This window comes from Etheostoma spectabile, unplaced genomic scaffold (genome assembly GCF_008692095.1).
Source record: "Etheostoma spectabile isolate EspeVRDwgs_2016 unplaced genomic scaffold, UIUC_Espe_1.0 scaffold00009454, whole genome shotgun sequence".
Taxonomy (NCBI): Eukaryota; Metazoa; Chordata; class Actinopteri; order Perciformes; family Percidae; genus Etheostoma; species Etheostoma spectabile.
The window spans coordinates 1-14132 of NW_022603700.1; the positions used below are offsets into that span (position 1 = coordinate 1).

The 14132-nt window shown below is 40.4% G+C and overlaps 1 pseudogene; it reads left to right on the forward strand.

Annotated features, from left to right (window-relative positions):
- The first annotated feature begins 247 nt into the window (after positions 1–247).
- On the forward strand, positions 248–13302 carry LOC116679122 (transmembrane protein 245-like; annotated as a pseudogene).
- The last annotated feature ends 830 nt before the right edge of the window (positions 13303–14132 follow it).

Genomic DNA, 14132 nt, shown 5'->3' on the forward strand with positions numbered 1-14132 from the left:
TAGTTTTAAAATAATGGACTTGCAATAATTTATGCAGCACCACACCTTAAAGAACAAGACCTTATTTGTTTATGTAGATCAAGTGTTTATCATTATTCTTAATATTATAAATAATGATAAAGTAATAAAAATTCAACAACAAATGAAAGAAAACTGAGAATTATATTAAATAAATAAAAAATACCGGAAACATTTTTTTTTCTCGTTTTCACTTCATTGCCCATGGTGCCCTTGGGCATTTTGTTAGTGCTACGTCACATGTTTTCCTCCCTCACGCTGTGGATCCCCCGGGTGGACCGACCGAGACGTAATCGGGGAACATGGCAGACGAGAGGACTCGGCGCCGGAGCCTCACTCCGTCTCTCCCAGGAGAGCCCTTTCACTGGGCGGCTCACTCCGTTCTTTTTCTCCGAGAGCGTTCAGCCGGCTGTCGGGATGATGAGCCAGCTGCTAACCCAGCCGTCCTCTGAAGTTGATAAAAACATCAAAAGGCCTTCTACAACACTGGGGCCATGATCTTTGTGGCTATATGCTGCGGAGCTACTGTCTGGTGTACTTCATCCTGGAGGCCTTCCTCCGCCCGCGTTTGGGCAGTGCTCTGCGGGGACCTTCCTCCACCCCTTCAAGTACTCCCTAGCTCGGCTCGGCCGCTCGTGGCTAAGCGCCTGCAGGAAACCGGGACGCCCATCGTGGTGGGGACCTGCTTATCCCTGTGTGGTGTGTGAACTACGGGGTAGAGACGATGGGCAGGCTGGTGCTGGAGAGGCTCACAGTGCTGCTGGTGATCGGGAGGGGCGCCGCTTGTCTATTCCTCTACCTTTTCTGGCGCGTCATTGGCATGCAGGTGATCCTCGGGCACATCTGTTGGATCATCGGGGCCGCGCTGGATATTTCCACACTGTGTGGGTGAGTTAATGGACAGTGGTAACTGTCTCTCCTCCCGTAATAATGACTAAAGACCCTCTGTGGATGCTACTGGGGGGAGGTTAGCTGTCCTGGAATCCTCCCCAAACTTGCTGCAAACAGCTCAGTGAAGCTGGGCTATATGTTTGAAATCTAAATCCACAATATTATTAGGAATACCTTTTCAATATTAATTATTTTACTGCCAGCAACATGTATGCAAAATCAACCTAAACGACTCTGAAATTCACACAGTTCATTAGATGTAGTCCAATGGAATCTGTATTATTCAGAAATATAAAACAAGAAGTTAAACAAAGAGCTAAAACAACTACTTTGATTAGTTGATAGACTTTAAAAAATAAACTTTGATGCTCCGTTTGTCATTTAGATTTTAAATTTTCAAGTGAAAATTTAAAAGTTCACTGGTTCCAGCTCCATAGTTGAAATTATCTTTATTGTACCTTACATGGAAATTGGATTACAGCCAGGATTCATATAAAAACACAAAACACCCCAACGCTGATGGACAACAACACATGACAGGACATAGTTTACAGAGTGGTTCAGTGGGAGGTTCTTCAGTGTCCAGACCAAATGATTCCTTGATTAATTGAGAAAATAATGTGTGGAGTACTCATTTTCCCTAGTTTGATTCAAATGAACTCACATTCATTAATGTGTATAAGTTACAGTGTTAAAGGATGACACAACATGACATTATCCCAACATAACCACATAAAATATAATCAGTATCATCAATCAGGTTGAAATAAAAGCATTGCAGAATGTCAAATCACCGCAAATAGTTTGAATTGCATTTCCTTGAATGCGTCCTATTTGCGTTAACCTATTTTCTTGGAACACATACCTAAACTTGCATCTTAGCTAATCAAATTTCCTGCAGTTTTCAGTGTCTGATCAATCAACCTTATTATTCCAAAACAGCTGCAGGGGCTTGTGCCCAGCTCCGCTTTGACTAGATACTAATTGTATTAAATGTTCCTCATCAGACAGCCTGTCCTTTCTCTAGTGCAGAGGTAGACTGACAAAGGGCCCTTGTCCAAAAATAGGACGGACCACCACACACTATGTTCAATTACAACAAAAGATGTCTTTGTGTGGAGTGGAACCAGCTAAGACCTTCCTGATTACAGACTGGAGCATCATATTTCATGCTTTTCCTGCCAAACAGCAGATTATTGTCTGCTGGTTAACAGAAGTCTGGGGAATCCAGAAAGTAGTCTGATAACTTCAAGGTCTTCAAATGTTTTTGAAATGTGGAACAGCTTGAGAAAAAGATTAGGGAAATATGAGATGGTAGGTATATGTGGAAAAAGCATCGACTGAGCACAATGTACAACATTTACATTTATAGATGAGATAGATACGATAAGATAGACTTTGTTGATCCCACACTAGGTAAATTCCCTTGAACGTCAATTATGTGATGGTACCCCGTAACATATCCTCAATTTTTATTATTTGCCACTTTCCTGTCAGGTGTGCACTGTGGTGGTTGGCTACTTGTTGGCGGTTTGTTTCAAGTGGGGTCCCCACACTGAGCACTACCTGAGGGCCTGGCTCTTCCTGTCTGGGCCATCCTGCTCTTCTACATTGGTGAGTGTGGGAAGGAGGGAAAGCCCGCAGAGTCTGTTCACACTGTTTGTTGTCATTCCATACTTGTATTCAAACTCCCTCTTACCCCTTGAAAGGTTTCTTAAAGTTTTGCCTTCAGAAAATAAATCTAAATGCTGTGTTTTGCCAAAGTCAAGGGAGTGAAGTTGTTTTTTAGTATCAGACAGAACCCATGCAGAGTTACGAAGTAAGAGGAGCAAGTCTCCAGTATTTTTAGCACCCTTAAGGCGTGCCGTAGGTGTTGACCTTCTGGCGTGAAATGTTAAAAGTGACTAAGAGCTATTAAGAAGAAGTTCTGCTCAAGAGGAGACCAAGTAGGCTTCTCACATGACTGTAGGCAAATCTGAGAAATGTTTTCTGTTTGGCATGTGCCTTTTAATAAAATTGTTACCATAGGATTGGCTAAAATTATCAATAGTAGCAGTAATTATTACGTCCTCATTCTTTTTAAAAAGTTTATTTTAAAACATATATGCATATGTTTCAGCTCTAATGCATCCAAGGTCAACATTTTGCCTAGAAATACCAGTATATAATAACATGCAGCAACATGTTTCTCCAAAATAGCGAGAAAATCTGTCGTTACCAGCCTGATTTCTGTTTCTGTTGTTAGTGTCTTTGACCGGCTCATGGAGAGTTCCCATATTTGTGGTTGTGGTTACACTCGTCATTGTGGGCTCCCAGGAGAAACCACCTACCCCTGGCAGAGGTGAAGATTTATGGACACACACACATTCACATTTACCACAGTAAGAAGCCTCTGCTCCTCGTCAACTGGCATTAATAATGTAAATATGGTATAAAAGAGTACTGGTAAATTATGCATCAAACAACCATTTTCTAAACTGGTGCTGCTGGTACAGCAGGTAAATTTCATACCTTTGGACATAGCTAGACAAGCTGTTTCCCCTGTTTACAGTCTTCATGCTAAGCTAACTGGCTGCTGGCTGTAGCTTCATATTTACAGTACAGTCATGAGAGGGGGATCAATCTTTTGATCTAACTTTCAGCTTAAAGCAAACAAGTTTCCAAAATGTCAAACTTTTGCTTTTAAAGTCAAGGGGGTCAATAAGCTTATAATTAACTTTGATGAACTGCCTTAAGAAAGAATCTTGTTGACCAGCTATGTAACATTAAATAATTTGTCTTCTCTGGTCCTCAAGCTCAGCCAGTACTTAGATCAAGTTATACAATATCTTTACCTAAACCATAAGCTACTTGAGGTGGGCAGTTTGTGCCTTAATTAGTGGACAGTTTGGACAATTAGACCATGTGGGGAACATACAAACACAGCTTTTTGCTCTGCCGTGTAAATGTATTTTCTGTCTTTCGTCATCTCCCCAGGAGAGCTGTCGGGGCAGTGTTATCATTTGCTGCTAACACTATTTACATGGCAATATCCTGTAGCAACCTTCAGATGAAAACTGGGCCTAATAAAACTCTACCACAGGTAAAAGAGCTCACTTTCAAATCTGTGTTGTTTTATTCAGTATATTAAAGTGCCCATATTATGAAAAAAATCACCTTTGGGGTGTTATTTTGTGTCTCTGGTGCTTCAACATGCATAGAAACTTGAAAACTTGATTCCCCCGAGCTGTTCAAAATCTGCACGGCTTTCTACGTGACTAGCCGGGACGAGGTGGCTAACCGTAGCATGCTAGCTCATTGTCAATGCCAAAATATGCTACAACCAACAGTGGTTCACCATAATCCACAAAAGAGCTACTTACACGTCCCTGTTCGGCAGGTATACCACAAGTGCGCCCTCGTTTAGAAGAAGTCTCCCAGCTAATCCTGCCTTGTACTGACCAAAGTTGGAAAAAGAGTGATAAGATCTTACCTAGCTATTGCGCATGTGCGACTCCCAACAAAGATAGTATAGGAGGGAGATGTCTTACTCTGTAGCTAAAACAGAGACCCATACACAGAGGTTGAAAACAGGATCTGCAGCGATGTGCAGTACAACAAAAATATGGTGTTTTTTAAAAAATGAAACCATGTAAACCTATTCTGGTACAACCTCAAAATACAATTACGAACCTGAAAATGAACATAAGTATAAGACACTTCTCATTTGGCTTCTCCATTTGTGGATTGCACTTGTACAACAAACCACGTGTCCATCTGCACCACTTTGTTCTATCTTTCATTTCCTTTTCTGTGCTTTCTCTGCACCTTCTTCCTCATATCCTCCAAGCTGGTGTGCAGTCTGTGGGCCCCCTACCCTCCACTCCTGGGCTCCCTCAGGGCTCTCGTTCATTACCAGGCGGCCTCTTCCAGAGAGAGAAAAGCTCCCATAGAGCCAGTGATATCTACTTTATCCTACTGGTGTGGGCCATTGTACTGGTTCAAGTCTGGCTCAACCTCTGGATCCTACAACTGCTGCCTATTCCTGTGGCTGGTAACACACACATGCACACTCCCTTTCAGATGCGTCGTCTCAGATCTACTGTACTCAGACTAATGTTGCCTTTATACTTTAGTGTGGGTGCTGAAGAAACTGGTGGTCCACTTTGGCCTGAAGGGCTTTGCAGAGCGGACTCTCATCTCATGGTGGGCGGTGCTGGAGAAGCATGGACGGGAGCGAGAGGAAGCCCTGCTGCCTGGACCAATCAAAGGCTTGGCTCAGTTCCTGCTGCGTGTCGACACCAAGGTAACGTCTCCAAACAATCTCCAGGTCCCACAGGTGTAGGCGTTTTCCTTATTCCTCTTTCTTTGATTTCACACATTTTCACCCTGGCTCTTAAACATTATCTGTTACACCGGTATGTGTTTTATGTGTTTATGTGTTATATTCATCAATGTCCGAATTATCACTGGACTCTGCAATTCCTCTCAGTTCTACTTGAGCTAGTTTTATAAGGTCTATGAGACACTTATGCTGAGACACAGCAGGCAGCTTTTTTCCCCAAAAAGTCCTGATTAACCAATTGTACACTACCTGCTCAGAACTAAATGGTAGACAGAAACAGTGAGCTACTAGCTGGTAAACATAGTGGATCATTTAGCAGATCGAGATTACGATGTTTCCAAAAACAAGCTCAAGAGAGTAACAATATTAGACTTTGAACACAAACAAGATTCCAAAAATTATCATGTTGATCCGTGTTTAATGGATGTATAAGTAGGCAATTGTTTGCCAGAACAATTTTATAAGGCAACAACTGACAGTTTTTACACTTAAAGATGTCTTTCTCCTGAGGTTTTTAGGGATGTAGTAGTAATGTGTGTTTACAATCACAATGATTTGCATCCCAGTGTATACCTAGTCCACATTCTGTAGTTAAATCCTGCCTGCTACACTTCCTGATCCCTCACTGCCTGTACCCAAAGAGGATGTGTTCTTGTCACACGGGTACATGTGATGACTGCTGCACAGGATCTTTCCAAAAATAATCTTCCCAATGTCTCTTTGTCTCCTCCCCAAGCTCTGGCATTGGCTTAACAAGCAGGTAATGATTTGGAGGAGCCGAATGCTGAGAGAAAGAGAGACTGACAGAAAAAGTGTGCATGAGAGAAAGCGATAGAAGAAACATAATAACGTGTGTGTGTGTGTGTGTGTGTGTGTGTGTGTGTGTGTGTGTGTGTGTGAGAGAGTGTGAGTGTGAGTGTGAGAGAGAGAAGGCGTTAGGTCACGCTGGACTGGCGCTTTACCCATCCATTGTCATTACCCTGGCATCCTTTCTACATGTCCATCGCTGCTTTTCTGCTTCCTGCTTTTATTATTATAGAAAGCTAAGGTCGGGGAGACGGAACTCATTGGTCCCTCTGCCTCGTCCGTACCTTTCCTGCTGTGATCTAACTGGCAGGTTTGGCTTGAGAGTGTATGAGCTGCATGGAGAGATGGCTGATGTAGACAGCAGAGCTGAGTGGGAGGAGAGGGCAGTGTTTCTGAATAAATGTTGGCCAATAAGCCTGATGTTAACTATGTTTTTATAGAAGTGTAGGAGAAACACTGTCATGGAAGCCTAGGAGAGATGTGTTTTACGCTTCAGGAGCTTTATGGGTGGGAATGGGGCTAGGGATGAACAAATCAATGGAAACACCTTAGTTTGTCAACATTAAGCACTAAAAAAACCCAACTTGGGCCAAATTTGACCCTTTTTTAGAAGAGTTTTACTCTTTATGGTGCTACTTGATGAGGCCTTAATTGTATATTGTAGTATGCATATTAGATGTTCCAGTTTGTAGGAACAAAGGACGTGTTTTAGGAATGAAACCACAAATCCCATAAATAGAACTAAACCAACCTTAAATAAGTGTTGCCTGTGTGCTATGTATTGAGAGATGAACTAAAATGTTGTTTATTTTGGTCTTTTCATTAAAATGTTTTGACAATAGGAGAGTATAGAAAAAATACCATTACTATTCTTTAAAAGTTCAATTAAGTTTAGATCTTGAATCCTGGCATGTTCATGGCAGGTTTTTGACATGAAACCCGTGTTGAATGGTGATATAAGAAACCCTAATAGCATAACAAAAGTGTTAACGCAATGCATTTCTTGTAGGTTTGAGACCTGTTGACTTTTACAAGATAGAAGCTGTTACAGTAACAGCCAGGTGTCCACTGGGTTTCTCAGTTAAAATAAACTGATTTAGATGCAGGAAACATGGCGAACGTGAATTATTAGACTGCACTAAGCTTTTTTGTCTACCGGTTGTGCCCTGACACTAGGATTTTTGTTGTTTTGTTGTTAGCTTTGGAAACACAAATGCCAATTCATGAAACATATAATGTCCTAACAATTTCACAGAGGAGTCAGTGTTGAGATTTCTGAATACATTGTTTGTAATGTTGGATATGTTTTTATTTTTTAAGGTCCGTTTCTGCATTAATAAATGTATTGTTTGTAAAAACAGGACTGACTGTGTGACCTTACTAAAGTGTCATTAGTGGTCTTGTGTTGCCATTTTTTTTTCTAATTGGTGATCCACATACTGTACTAATTAATCAGTTTAATTGCCTGATTTTAAAATCCAGAATAAATCCTTGCTGATGTGGTGTTTCCATTTTTTTGTTGTTCTGGATTTAATCCACATCATTCAGCCTGCCAACTATCTTATGTAAAGTAAAGCTTCATTCTTATGGACAGTAAGAAAAAAGTTCAAAATTCACCTAAAATACTAAACCGTTTATTTTGGTCTTTAGGATTGTATTGCATAGAGTAGCTGAAATGTAGTTGGACCTTTACTGCCATGTCATTTCACCATCTATTTAATGACAAACATTAGGACATAGCCTTATGAGAGAGAGGTGTCCACTAACAGTAACTAGCCATCCATTCCAGTAACTTGATTTTAACACATGACTTGTGTGGCATTAACACACACATATACATGGAGATAAGCTGGCTGTTGGTTTTGGAGCATTGAGAAACCTGAGTTAAGAATTACACCACATTTTGACGAAAGGAACTTTGAAAGACTGATGGCTGGGCTTGTAACAATTTTCAAATAAAAGATACTGACAGTAAAGTCATGTACTCAAAAGATAACACAACCTGAGTTTGACACTTGCATGTTTCCATGTTAAACTACAAGGATGTGTGCATGCACGTGCACAGATACCCTGGCTCACTCAGTCAACTACCTTGCTTTTCTCAGGGCCCAAGGGGGCAGCTTTCAGATCCAAAATGGCTTCTTCACATAGGAAGGACACAGGTTTCTCTATGTGTCTTATAACTGTATGTTTTCAACCTCTTCAGAATTTTACTGACTTTGTATCTATTCTGTCACCTCCCCTGTGTCCCCCACTTTTCTTCTATTTTTTTGTAGATGGTTGTGTGGTTGGAGCGATCTCTGGATAAAATCATCAGCATCTTCATCATCTTCCTCCTGGTCACAGGGACCCTGCTCATGGCTCTGTTGCTCACCGCTATGGTTTTTGTTCCTTGTTGAATTACTTCACTGCATTTCAAATCACCAACATCCTCTCGGATGTCAAAGGCATTTTTATCTTTCTAGGTTCACCATGAAAGTGTTCACATCATCGACGTAACCAGTAACCTCATCAACGAGACTGTGTCTAACCATCCAGAATGGGCCAAGTATGGCAGTTGACTCTCTTTCTTATTTCTATCTTTTTTTTCCTGTTTTGAATTAATAATTTCTCATAATTTTTTATTCTCTCATTGTCCTCCTCTAGTTTGCTTCCAGAGGCACGTGTGGTGCAGAAGGCTTTGAATTCAGCTGCTAATAATGTTTATCAACATGGTAGAGAATGGATAACACAAAAGGTAAGAATAATAATTGCCTAAATGTTTTCCACCGATATCTCTGACTCAAAAATATGGAAGCAAATACCGAAGACTTTTGTACGTTGTTGTGCATTGAATCTTTCTTCTTTTGTGCAGCTCCAAAAGATGTTAGGAGACAAGGTGAACAACACAGCTGTGATTGAGAAACAGGTTTTGGAGCTCTGGGACAGACTATACCACTCCTGGTTTGTGAAGGTCAGGCCAGTTCATTTCACTTCTTGATATTGGGGGACAGATTTGTCCTCTAAAAATATCATACACAAAATATTCCATTTATTTTCCAGAACATGACCCACCCTGGACGCCACCGCGGTCAGAAGATGGTCGTTCAGAGAGGGAACAGCTGGCTAGGCGACATCCTGGACTGGAAGGATGTCGCCTCCTTTCTGCAAGAAAATATTGAGACTCTGCTGTCTGTAAGTTTAACACAGTCTTCTGTAGGATTTAGATGACTTGCGTATATTTTGCTTTCATAGATCTGTCAGTCCATCATTTGCAAAATTCTTGGTTGAATAACGTTTGACTAAAGCCTAGTGGGTGTTACATCCTTTGTTTGTCCTTGTTGTCAAAAATTATATTTCTTTAAATCAGTCAAACGTGTTGCAAATTGACCCTGCCCTGATTTGTCTACAATGGGCGTTACGACTACTGGAGGTTATAAATCATTGACATATTTATAACTGTGCCTCAAAGGGTTGTACAAATTTCCTGCGGATGACATGTTTACTGTTGCCTATGGGTTTTGTAGATCCTGGAGTCTCTATGGGTGGTAATGAGTAGAAATGTCGGCCTCCTCATTTCCACCACGACCACTCTCCTCACCGTCTTGTTCCACAGCGGCACGGCTCTGCTCAACTTTGCTCTGAGTCTGGTATGAACACTGAATCACAAAATTACATGGGGGGGTTATTGATATTTATTTACGAGGTTAATTATTTGTGTTAAAACCTGCATAAAAACTGAGGGGAAACTGCTTTGCACTTAGAAAAGAAATGGTCTTTTGAAGTTCACATTTGCTGCATATTTATTCTTTTGTAATGGACATATCAGCCTTTATCAGTGATTGAATGATAATATTTCCATTGTTGTCCCAGTTTGCCCAGTCTACCAACATTTAGCAAACCTTGTTTGTGGTTGGTGGGGGACCTCTAATTGTTGCCATTACTGACATTCATATGCATTTGTTTAAAAAAAGAATATTCTTCTTGGTCTGGATAGTGCAACCAATCATTTTATTTATCCCTTAATTCTCACTTGGAGATCTAGAAATTAGAAAAGCCCTCTAAAAGCCAGACTGGCCTTTATGGAAGCATTTGCAACAGATCTTGATGCTTGATATGTCTGAAGGTCATGACTATTCTTAGTGTGACAGGCTTAGTAGAGGATTGACATGTACAAGGGGACTCTGTAAAATTTGCATATTTGCCCATAATTGTGCTGTTTCAGGTGATTTTCCTGACCACTCTCTTCTACCTCCTGAGCTCCAGTGGTGAATACTACAAACCTGTCAAATGGGTGATCAGCTTGACCCCCCTCTCCCAGCCTGGAGCCTCCTCAAATATCATAGGCCAGTCTGTAGAAGAGGCTATCAGGTACACACACACACACACACACACACACTAACAATTATTTAAACAATCTTAACATTTATCTGACAGTGATATTTTTGACTTTGTGTGGTTGTTTGTTTTAAAGAGGAGTGTTTGACGCCTCTCTGAAAATGGCTGGCTTCTATGGCCTCTACACTTGGCTCACTCACACCATCTTTGGCATCAACATAGTCTTCATTCCTTCTGGTGAGTCAGCGCGTTCATAGCAGATCGTGGCGTCACTATAACTGCACCTGCCAATCCACAGTTGGTGTTTTCTCACTCTTTGGATCCCTCTCTCTTGGCCTGAAGCTCTGGCTGCCATCCTGGGTGCCGTGCCTTTCCTGGGGACCTACTGGGCAGTGGTGCCGGCGGTGTGCGACCTGTGGTTGGTGCAGGGTGAAGGCGCCAAGGCCTTGCTCCTGCTGATCTGCCATCTGCTTCCAACATATTTTGTAGATACAGCCATCTACTCTGACATATCAGGGTATGAATGTGTGACACCAGCTTGTGTTATTAGAGCTTCCCCTTGTAGCGTTGACACATTTGACCATGTGTCAACACATTTCATTAAACCAACTGCCTGGTTGGTACACATATATGGCTTTAAAAGGAAACCATTATTTTTAGCTATAAACAGTGTGTCTATTTGCCTTGGACAAAGCTGATTGAGATCAACCAAATGAAAACACCAGACAGCGGGCCAAATATTGCACCATCTCAGCTGTTATTGGCAGTCTGGCCATGTGTCTATTCCCCTTTTGAATAGTGTGTCCTGTAGCGTCGCCCTTAATTGTTTGACTTAACTTAGTTTAATGTTAGGTAATGATTAGGTGTTACAAAAATGACTAGTTGGGATTAGGCTTAAGGTAAGGGGAAACAGACTACAGACAAATATTGTAAAATTGCCCTGTAAATTTCAGTTACATATAATTTACATTATTAAGTGTTTTCAAAAGCATACTTTGCATTCACAACCTGGGTTTTACATTATTAAATTGTTAAAAAAGAAAGAAAAAAATGATAATTTTTTTAAGCTGATTGAAGTCTTGAATGCTTGCTGTGTGAGTCATGTAAAATACACCATGATTTACATTACGTAAATATCCGGTCAAATAGTTAAAACAAAAATCCAGTATGCATTTCTATTTCTTTATTTCATACATTTTCTAGGTATTTATTTGTGTTGATCTGTTTTTTTTGTCTTGTGTCTCAGGGGTGGACACCCATATCTGACAGGTCTGGCGGTGGCAGGTGGAGCGTACTATCTGGGTCTGGAGGGCGCCATCATCGGGCCCATCCTCCTCTGCATCCTGGTAGTTGCAGCCAACATCTACAGTGCCATGCTGATGAGCCCAAGCTCTGCAGCACAGACACCGGTGCAATCCAGCTGGCCGCTCCACCCCATGAGGTGAAGATAAAAATCTGCAACGCTTTCAATGAGCTGATCAAATCTTCAGAAAGATGCAACCATTATTGCTTGTCACTCTCAGGACCTTCACAGACTCCACCCCCTCTGTCCTGAAGAAGATCAATGCGTGAGAGGGTGTGTCCCAGTGGAACATCACCTGGCTATCTATTGGCTGATTCCTCAGGGTGAAGCTCTCCACTCCCTGAAGCTCCTCCCTACGTCTCCTGGCCCTACAGGAACGACCAAGACGAGATGGCGGCGCAACGGCTGGTCACCCATGATGCCGTCAGCTACAAGAGCTGTGTCTCTGAGCAACATGGAACCTGTCACTCTCATTCAACACCCTAAACTTAAACATGCAAGTTTTCATCCGGATTCCTAACATGGACCAATAGTGTCACATCAGGCATTATGATTATGAATTGTGGAGACGTTGATGCTAATCACATCATCTCTCATAAACCCAGTGCCTAAATCAATTATGTAATGTTTAGCAATGCCCCAAATTACTGTGCAGTTTGTGGAGAATCACAAGATGAAATATTTTATCTACAAACCCCCTGATTTCCACCCTGCACACGTTTTTTTTTTTAAGCTACAGACTCAGTATGTGGTTATGCAGTAACTGTACTCCTTACCTCTCTCCTCATGGAGGCTAAAGTAGAGTTTGTGGTGAAGGCTTAAGAGGAGTTGTTGACTGTTTTCTCACATTTCAGTGATAGCAGCTGTGAGTTTACAACACTAAATCTCTGCTTTTACAAAGTTTCAAGCTTTCATTACCACTGTTTAACTTCTTTAGTATCTGATTTGATTCTTTTATGGAAAGTAATTAAGTGGATCCGATTATACGTCCTGCTTTCAGGGAGTTTAATCTAAATCGGAGTCCAGAGGATTACTGAGCAATTCTGTTTGTACATTTTTATTTATTTGAAGCTTAACTTGTTTTTTTACACATTGTGAGTGCACATATAGTACATGCAACCCAGCTTTTCATTTTAAGCATGCATAGCTGATCTGTCAGTATTGAAGCACGTTTACACTCAGAATAACTTGATATTGACAAGTTTAACTGAGTATTTCTGTGAGCACTTTAGAGTTTGCTGACTGTCATCATCATCACATGCTTTCATCCTGGTTTTGACCTCACACACAGCTTAAATTTGTTAGAATTGTCTGTATATTTTCTACTGACCTCATCCACTCCTGCACTCCATAGTCAAACTACAGTCAGAGCACTTGACTAGACTCTCTGAATAGAGTATGGAGTAGTTAACATCATTTGAAGCTTTACTCAAAGAGCTGTACAGATGAATGGTGTATGTAATGTGAAACATTGATCATACATGGCTACTGTGTAAGCTGTTTGAGGATTGTGATGTGTTCTGGGTTGGAACAAGCGTTTAGCAACGTTTTCACTGTTTTACTACATTACTGTAGTTGGTACTGTTGCTTGTACTGTTTTTTAATTATATGATATTCACTGACAATAAACATTTAAACTGCAGTAGCTTTGTTGAGTTTCTTATTACTAGTTTGCTTTTTTTAATGAATTATGACTGCAATTGATAATTATTTCCATTGTCAGTTAATCTGATCATTTTTATTCACTTATACCTACAAGTGATATTTTCTCTGACTAACCATTGATTATACAATGTTGGAAGAAGTGTTAAGCTCCTTTACTCAAGCAAAAAACAAAAAAAACAGTTTCAAGTAAATGTATTCCATTTAATATCTTAGTCAATGAATGGCTGTTTTTTGTATTAATCAGAATCAGTTTTATTTGCCAGATATGAGGACACACATGAGGAATTTTTCTTTGGAGCTTCGTTGCTCACATTGTGCTTACACATACAAAAACAACCAGAACAAAAATATACACACCAATATATACACAATATATACATACATACTCTAAACAGAAACAATATAGAGGCATGAGTGCAATGAAGAGTTCAATAAAAAATATTTAAATGTGGAGCATAGTGCAAAGGATACAGGGATAAGAAAAGTGCAAATTGTTGTGGGTTGTTTATTTTAAATACTTTGAGTGTTGGGTAGTATAGTGCATAGTATATGTAGGAATCATAAAGTTAAAAGTAATACCTTTAAAAAAAAAAAAAGACCCTTTACATACATTTTGATACTAGACAACCCTTATATAGTATGTCATATGAAATGTCAAAACATATTTAGGTATGGTAGGTGGGTCAAAAGTCAAAAGTGTACTATGTAGAGAACTATGAGTATAGTAATGTCGAAAAAAGTTGAAAAGATATTATGGAGTAGGATGTCAAAAAAAGTCAAGAGTATAGTATGTTGAAAAAACGGAAC